This window comes from Acartia tonsa, chromosome 10 (assembly GCF_053477335.1).
Source record: "Acartia tonsa isolate MP-2025a chromosome 10, ASM5347733v1, whole genome shotgun sequence".
In the NCBI taxonomy this organism is placed as follows: Eukaryota; Metazoa; Arthropoda; class Copepoda; order Calanoida; family Acartiidae; genus Acartia; species Acartia tonsa.
The window spans coordinates 445,670-452,326 of record NC_137269.1 but is presented as its reverse complement, the minus strand read 5'-3'; positions in this window follow the sequence as shown (position 1 = coordinate 452,326).

Genomic DNA, 6,657 nt, shown 5'->3' with positions numbered 1-6,657 from the left:
AAAATTGGCAATAATTTGACTATTGCCCCCCAACGACAGCTGGATATCAAGTATAAATTTCGTAATTTTTTCCCGAATTAATCACGTTGTTGTTATAAACTGGTCATTAGCATGGCAGGGAATGATATTTTTTAACCAAGAATATAATGGATGGAGCGATAGATCTTAATGCTTTTAAAAGAAGCTTTATACTTTTATTGAAAAAAGTACTTAAGAAGAATGATAAATGCTATTTTAAACCAACCAAGCAACCATATTTAATAGATGTACTAATATTTTGAGCCAACTAATAAGAAAGCGTGTTTGTAAAACTTTGGGTAACAGTGTAAGTTTAAAGCTAGTGCCCCCAAACTCCATGAACAAATCCAACACTCTACACGTCTAACTCGTAATTAAAAATGTTCAAATGCATGTTTCAAAAAGACGACTTTTGTATGTGTAGATGATTTATAATTTACAAAAAGTACATTTCAAACTTTATGAAAAACTACCTCATAAACTTGAAATACTCAAATTAAAATTTTATTCAGTAAGATCACGTAAACAGCTGAAAGGATTTATTGGTAATTTTCAGAAAGCTTTGAATGGGTCCCGAGCTAGTTTCGGGTAATTTAACAAAGTGAAAACAAAATTTTAAAATTAGTTTAAACTTTTTTAGCATTATTATCTAATTTTATCCTACGGGTCCATTGTCTTATCCCCTAAGATCCCTGCCTGTTAATTACTCAATTTAATGAACATTACTCTAATTTATTTAGCGGATTAATTGCCAAGAAAATGTTTTTGTTTTTATGCTAATTTATTTAAATACGTTGTTCTTACACGCTCGTGAAGATTTTAAAAAAATAAGCGCTTACATATATAGTTAGGAAATAATCGAAATAACGAAAAAAATAAAACAAAGATGACAACATCCATAAAAGCGAAGCTCTGAAACGGTAGGACAAACGTACATTAACACTTGTAAAGCGTCGGAACTGAATGATAAGAATTTAAATTTGTATAAACGTCAAACAAAACAAAATTGTAAGTAAATCTGTTGAAAACCTACTTAAATACAAGATATTGTTTAAGGCCATAGTTATATTTTTAGGACTTGATTATAGAGATGCTTCGCTCATAACAATGTACTTTGTTGTCCTAGGAATCAGTATTCCAAAAATAAGATCTATCAGATAATTTTATCACATTCAAATTTGTTGTTAAAAAAGTTAAAAATCAACATGTTTAAAATGGACGTACAGACTTCCTGGTAACGATTATAGAGTTGCTTCGCTTTCTAACTCGTACCAAACTGCTATAGGAATCATCATGCAAAGTATGAAATCGATAGGACAATTCTAACATGCCAAAATTAACGTAAAAAGTTACGGACGGACGGACCGACAATAATTAAAGAAAAACTTCGGTTTAAAAAAATATATTTTTGAATCTATGACGGGTGGCTTAAATTGAAATGGTATCAAAATTAAGCAAGTCTTAAAAGGGAGGGGTTGGTATTTCAAACGGGGATATTATGACAAAACATATTCCACTACATTTCTCATTTATTAGGCAGTACGTTCCTCCAGTACAAAAGGGAAGGGATGGATCCCATGGGGGTATTGTTACATTGGCCAGCTGAAAGGACCATTGTATTAGAGCAGGCGAAAATCTGGTCCAATATACAATTTATTAATTATATATCGATAGTTTTAAACATGTTAAACATGGATGTGCGTTTAAGGGAAGCTTATTCCACTTTAATTGATTTAGCATTAGGTTCTTTTCAAAGTTCCTGGTCGAGCTCAGAACACCCCGTCCCCCCCCCCCCATTCCCATTTTATAAATGAATTGAAATAAGTTCTTTGTTAGATTATACAGGGTAATGGGTTAGCCCCAAAGAGTAGGAGGCACCTGCAGGAGTTAATCCTTATTTTAAATTTATCAAAGAATATGGTTAGGGTTTCAATGCTCGATGGGCAATTTGAGGGAAACCACCATATTTTTCATCTCTAGTATGACGCATTATATTTGTAAAATTAGTATTAAGATAAGGATACCCTTTAATCATTGATCAAGAGGGAAAATACAATCCTTATAATAAAGTAACAGGATGTGTGTTTGTATGTCTGTTTGTCTGAGTGTTTGTGTGTATGTCTGTGTGTTTGTATGTTTTTACCAAAGGATCCTGCTAACCGCTGAACCGATCGGATTCTCAATTTCAGGGAATATACCTATTGGTCCTGTGGTGATTTTAGGCTTTTTCTTAGGGGAAGGAACACTTATAACCCCCCCCCCTAAAAAACAAAAAAAACACCCTAAGTTTTTTTTTTCAAGTCTTTTGCTTAAAAAATATTTTTATTTATTTTTAAGTTACCTCTTAGGGCAAAGCCCCTAGAGGCTAGGGGCGAAGCCGCTAGTATATTATAAATTAACAAACCATCAAATACAATCCATAAAATTACTCCTCTTACAAATTTTAGTAAAAAAGTTTTGATTCTGAAATTTCTGCGCCCCCAAAGTTTTTCAGCAAACGAATAAAAGACTGTGTATATAAAACTTTGGGGACCGGCAGATCGATGTTCCCTCCCTCCCTGACACCTAACTGTCACATTCATCTTTGTTTTTTGGCATTGTTCAAACAAATTATGTTACAAATTAATCAACTTACAATTTTCTTCTCCTATCTAATTTTATCTTCTTTATTTTGGGCTACGCCCCTAGAGGCCTCTATCTCAATTAAACGGTGAGAGAGGTGGGGTTAGTTAGATATTTTACTGTGTATTTTAGTTTTAAAGAGAAAAATATAAAAAATGGAAGGGGGGGAGCTGTATTTTTTCCAGAGGAGATTGTCTTGGGAGTTTGTAGGTAACCTACCCTAAAATAATTATAAACCTTCCCATGACTTATAAAGCTACAAATTGCTTAATCGGTTATCGAGATCCTTCGGTTTAATCAGAAATATACAGACAGAAATCCTGTTACATTTATATAAGGAGGTAAAATAAAAATAATACATATTATAGATGCGGCTCTGAAAAGTAAGAAAATAGCCTAAAACAATCCGATAACCTAAATTAAGAATAAATATGATAAAACCATTCCAAGCTAAAATAAAATAAATAGCGAGATCTTAATGGAGAAAAAAATGATTTTTAATCCTTATATAAAATAAAATAAAGTAATAGGATCTGTGTCTGTATGTGGTGTCTAAGGACATCGCTATTCACTGAACCGATGTGGTTCTCCTTTCACTGTAGGTCCTGGGAAGGTGTATAACTGTTTTTGGGAAGGTTTCAAACAACATCTCAAAAGAAATCGCCTCTAACCCTCACCCCCCCCCCCTGCCCCTCACAAAAAATTATATATAGGTAGTCGCCTAAAGAGATCCTACGCAATAAAAAGAGAGAGAAAGATTTGTTACCGTTTCCGTCTAAAGATTTATAATCTTTTCAGACTGGTGTACTATCAAATCCGCTAAAGGATTCATTTTACAATTATGTCCATAATTAGCGCAGCAACTAACAATAGTCATGTTTAGTGAGTGGGCAACTTAATGACAAATTAAACCAAAATCAGCTCAGATGTCAATTGTGTGTGTTCGGCGATTTCACAGAAAGAAACTTAATGATCCCTTAAAACTAAAGATGATTAAAGTCACTCCACAGATTATAACGTCATACGATAGAATAGCCAATGAGAGGCCAGTATACACTGTAATTGACCAACGATAAAATTTATACTGGCCTCTCATTGGCTATTCTATCGTATGACGTCATAATCTGTAGAGGGACTTTCATCATCTCCGTTAAAACAACCCCTCTTTAATAAAGAGGGGGGGGGGGGGAGTTAGTATTTCGTTAGGTTAGGTTATGTTGAGTATTTGTTAGCCTCGCAGGTATAGAAAAAAACTACCCCACTCTTTAAATGTAACAATTTCAAAACTAAGTTGGGGGGAGGGGTATCTGTGTTCAACAGGCACTTTGTGTAAAATAACCTTTTATTTGGGTTACAAGGTTTCATTGTGCGGGTAGAGTTTTTGTTAGTATATGATAATAACTATTATGGTAGTAAAGTGGAAATGAGAAAACCCCCTCAGATAAATTGTCACTAAATTATTGCAGGGTGCGAATGAAAAAGAATTTTTTTCATTTGATTGAAGTTTTGTCAAACAGGAACGGTTTGGACTAAGATGAAAACAATAATCGACTTTAAAATCAATTAAAGAAGATTCTATCTATATATCTACCCTCAGACAGAATTTGAGGAGATTATTTAGTATAATTTTATTTCTGAACCAAACCTTGATTAATAAAGTACATGATTATATGGTAAAACATCCAATAGACAAAACACCCTTTGATTGCACGGCCTTTGTATGGAAGTCCTAACTTTGTATGGTAAAAGTTTCGCCTGCTTTGGGCTAAGGCATTCCACCTACCCTAACTATCTATCTATCAATCTATCTATCTATCTATCTATCTATCTATCTATCTATCTATCTATCTAACTATATCTATATATCTATCTAAAGATCATTAAGTAAAGGGCATGGCTAATAATATATTTATGTAAATAAGCCCTTATATTTATACAGATAGGGACGGATACAAAGATACAATAATTTTAAGGTGTATATGGTTCTAATTTACAGTGAAGCTTTCCATTGGTCTAAGGAAGGTTTATTAATATTTTTTCAGGGGGGGAGGGTGGTTACCTCCAATCTGCCAAGATGGATCTCCCCTTGAAATAAATTAAACTAAAATTAAAGTCGATAGTCGACTTCTACCCTTTTTTTCCTTCAAGGTATTATATAAAGCAGTAAAGGTTTTGGTTTGTTCTTAAAGATCTCACTACCTAAAGCATGGATAAAAAACTCCTTTTTCAAGGGAAGTTTTACATATATTCCGGATGGGTTTAGACTATTCTATAGTAATTTTAAAATAAAACAATTTGATGGATTGAAGCTATTTTTATGCCTCATGTTTTTGAATTTAATTCACCTAAAGATATTCTTTGAGCAATTTTATTTTGACTTGACTTATAATTAAATATTAAAAGGTACCTTTTAACGTCTCTAGTATGACGAGATAATGAATATAGACTATAACCCGTGAAATAGAATGTGTTCTTCATAATGAAAGTCCCTATCCTACGTATATAAGTCTACATAGCAAGGCATACATTTATAACATTAATGTTCGTTAATATGCGTATACGTCCAATTTTTATGGTAAGGGTTAGGTCACCTCTAGAAAAAAAAAAAAGGTTTTTCATATAAATGAATTCTCCAAACCGAATATTCATATAAAGTAGTAAGCTATTTTTGTCCGAAGTTAAAGATCTCGGAATTTGCTGGTAAGGATTGGTTGTAGTTTTCAGGTAAGCTTTAAAACTTTCTTGGGATATTTTTAAGCTATTGTCCTGACTTTGTTGACTTCCCTAGAGGCGAGGGCGAAGTAAATAGTTCTTTATTTTACAAAGTTTTTGTTAAAACTGCGCTTACTAAATTTAGTTCTCCATTTTAGGGAACTTCATTTTGATCCTTTAGGGTAGCCCTTGTAGGTAGTAATCTAGCAAATAGAGAAAAAATATTAAATTAGAGAGCCAATTCCTAAAATATCTCAATCCGGGCATAGTGCCTTTCGTGGCAACGGGGCGTTGCCTTAAGGGGCGACTCTTCGGATTTTAATAGTAGCTTTTCTACTATTTCTAGCACTTGCGGGGGGCTCTAACCCTGCGGGGCAATCATTTAACCCAATATAACCTAATCTAACCTAAAATAACCTAAAGGGGCGTTGCCACGAAAGGTACTATTCCCCCCCAATCCTATGTAATTAAGTGACAGGATGTTTGCCAGCCTTTTTATGTGTATGTGTGTAACGGAAGATCTCGCTAATCGCTGAACTAACTGAAAAATGACCCCCAAAATTTAAAATGTAGGTAGGGTAGACTTTTCCCTTATCCCATGAAAAAAAAATGGCCCTCCCAAAAAATATTTATCACTTTTTTTAAAAACTATATTTGAAAATGTGGGTTAAATTGCCATCTCCTCTCCACCCCCCCCCCCCCCCAACCCTCCTCCCCTCCCATCTTTAATGCCCCAAGAGTCCTATAGGGGCGTAACCGCTAGTATTAATATGGTATTTGTTCATTTGTTTTATCCCTTTTTCCCACGTAGTAATACAATTTTTAAATGGTTATACTTATAAGAAAGTAAGGAGAGATAGTTACATGGAAAATTTACTAACATATCTAAGCAACTTTAACTTTTTTTCTTTTGAATTTGGACTATAAAAATGAACATTAGATTTTATGATATTTAAAATCTGGAAAAACTTCTAAATTAATCAGTTCAGCAGTTTGTGAGATCTTAAAAATAGGCAATATTGTCGAACTATATATTAAATAAGAATGGTTGACATGATATCAACAAAGCCCAAATTGTGTTAAATTTTTGTCAAAAATGATCTATGTGACGTAATAAAAATGAGGGATTATCTATCTCTTTTTTTATGAGTTTTCTTTCCCATTTCTCCTCTCATCTCCCTCATTTTACTACGTCACATGGAACATTTTTGACACAATTTTAACACAATTCTGGCTTTATCGACAAACTATTTCAAATATTATGTTTCGGCTGTAATTATACGATATAACTACTACTTATGTTGA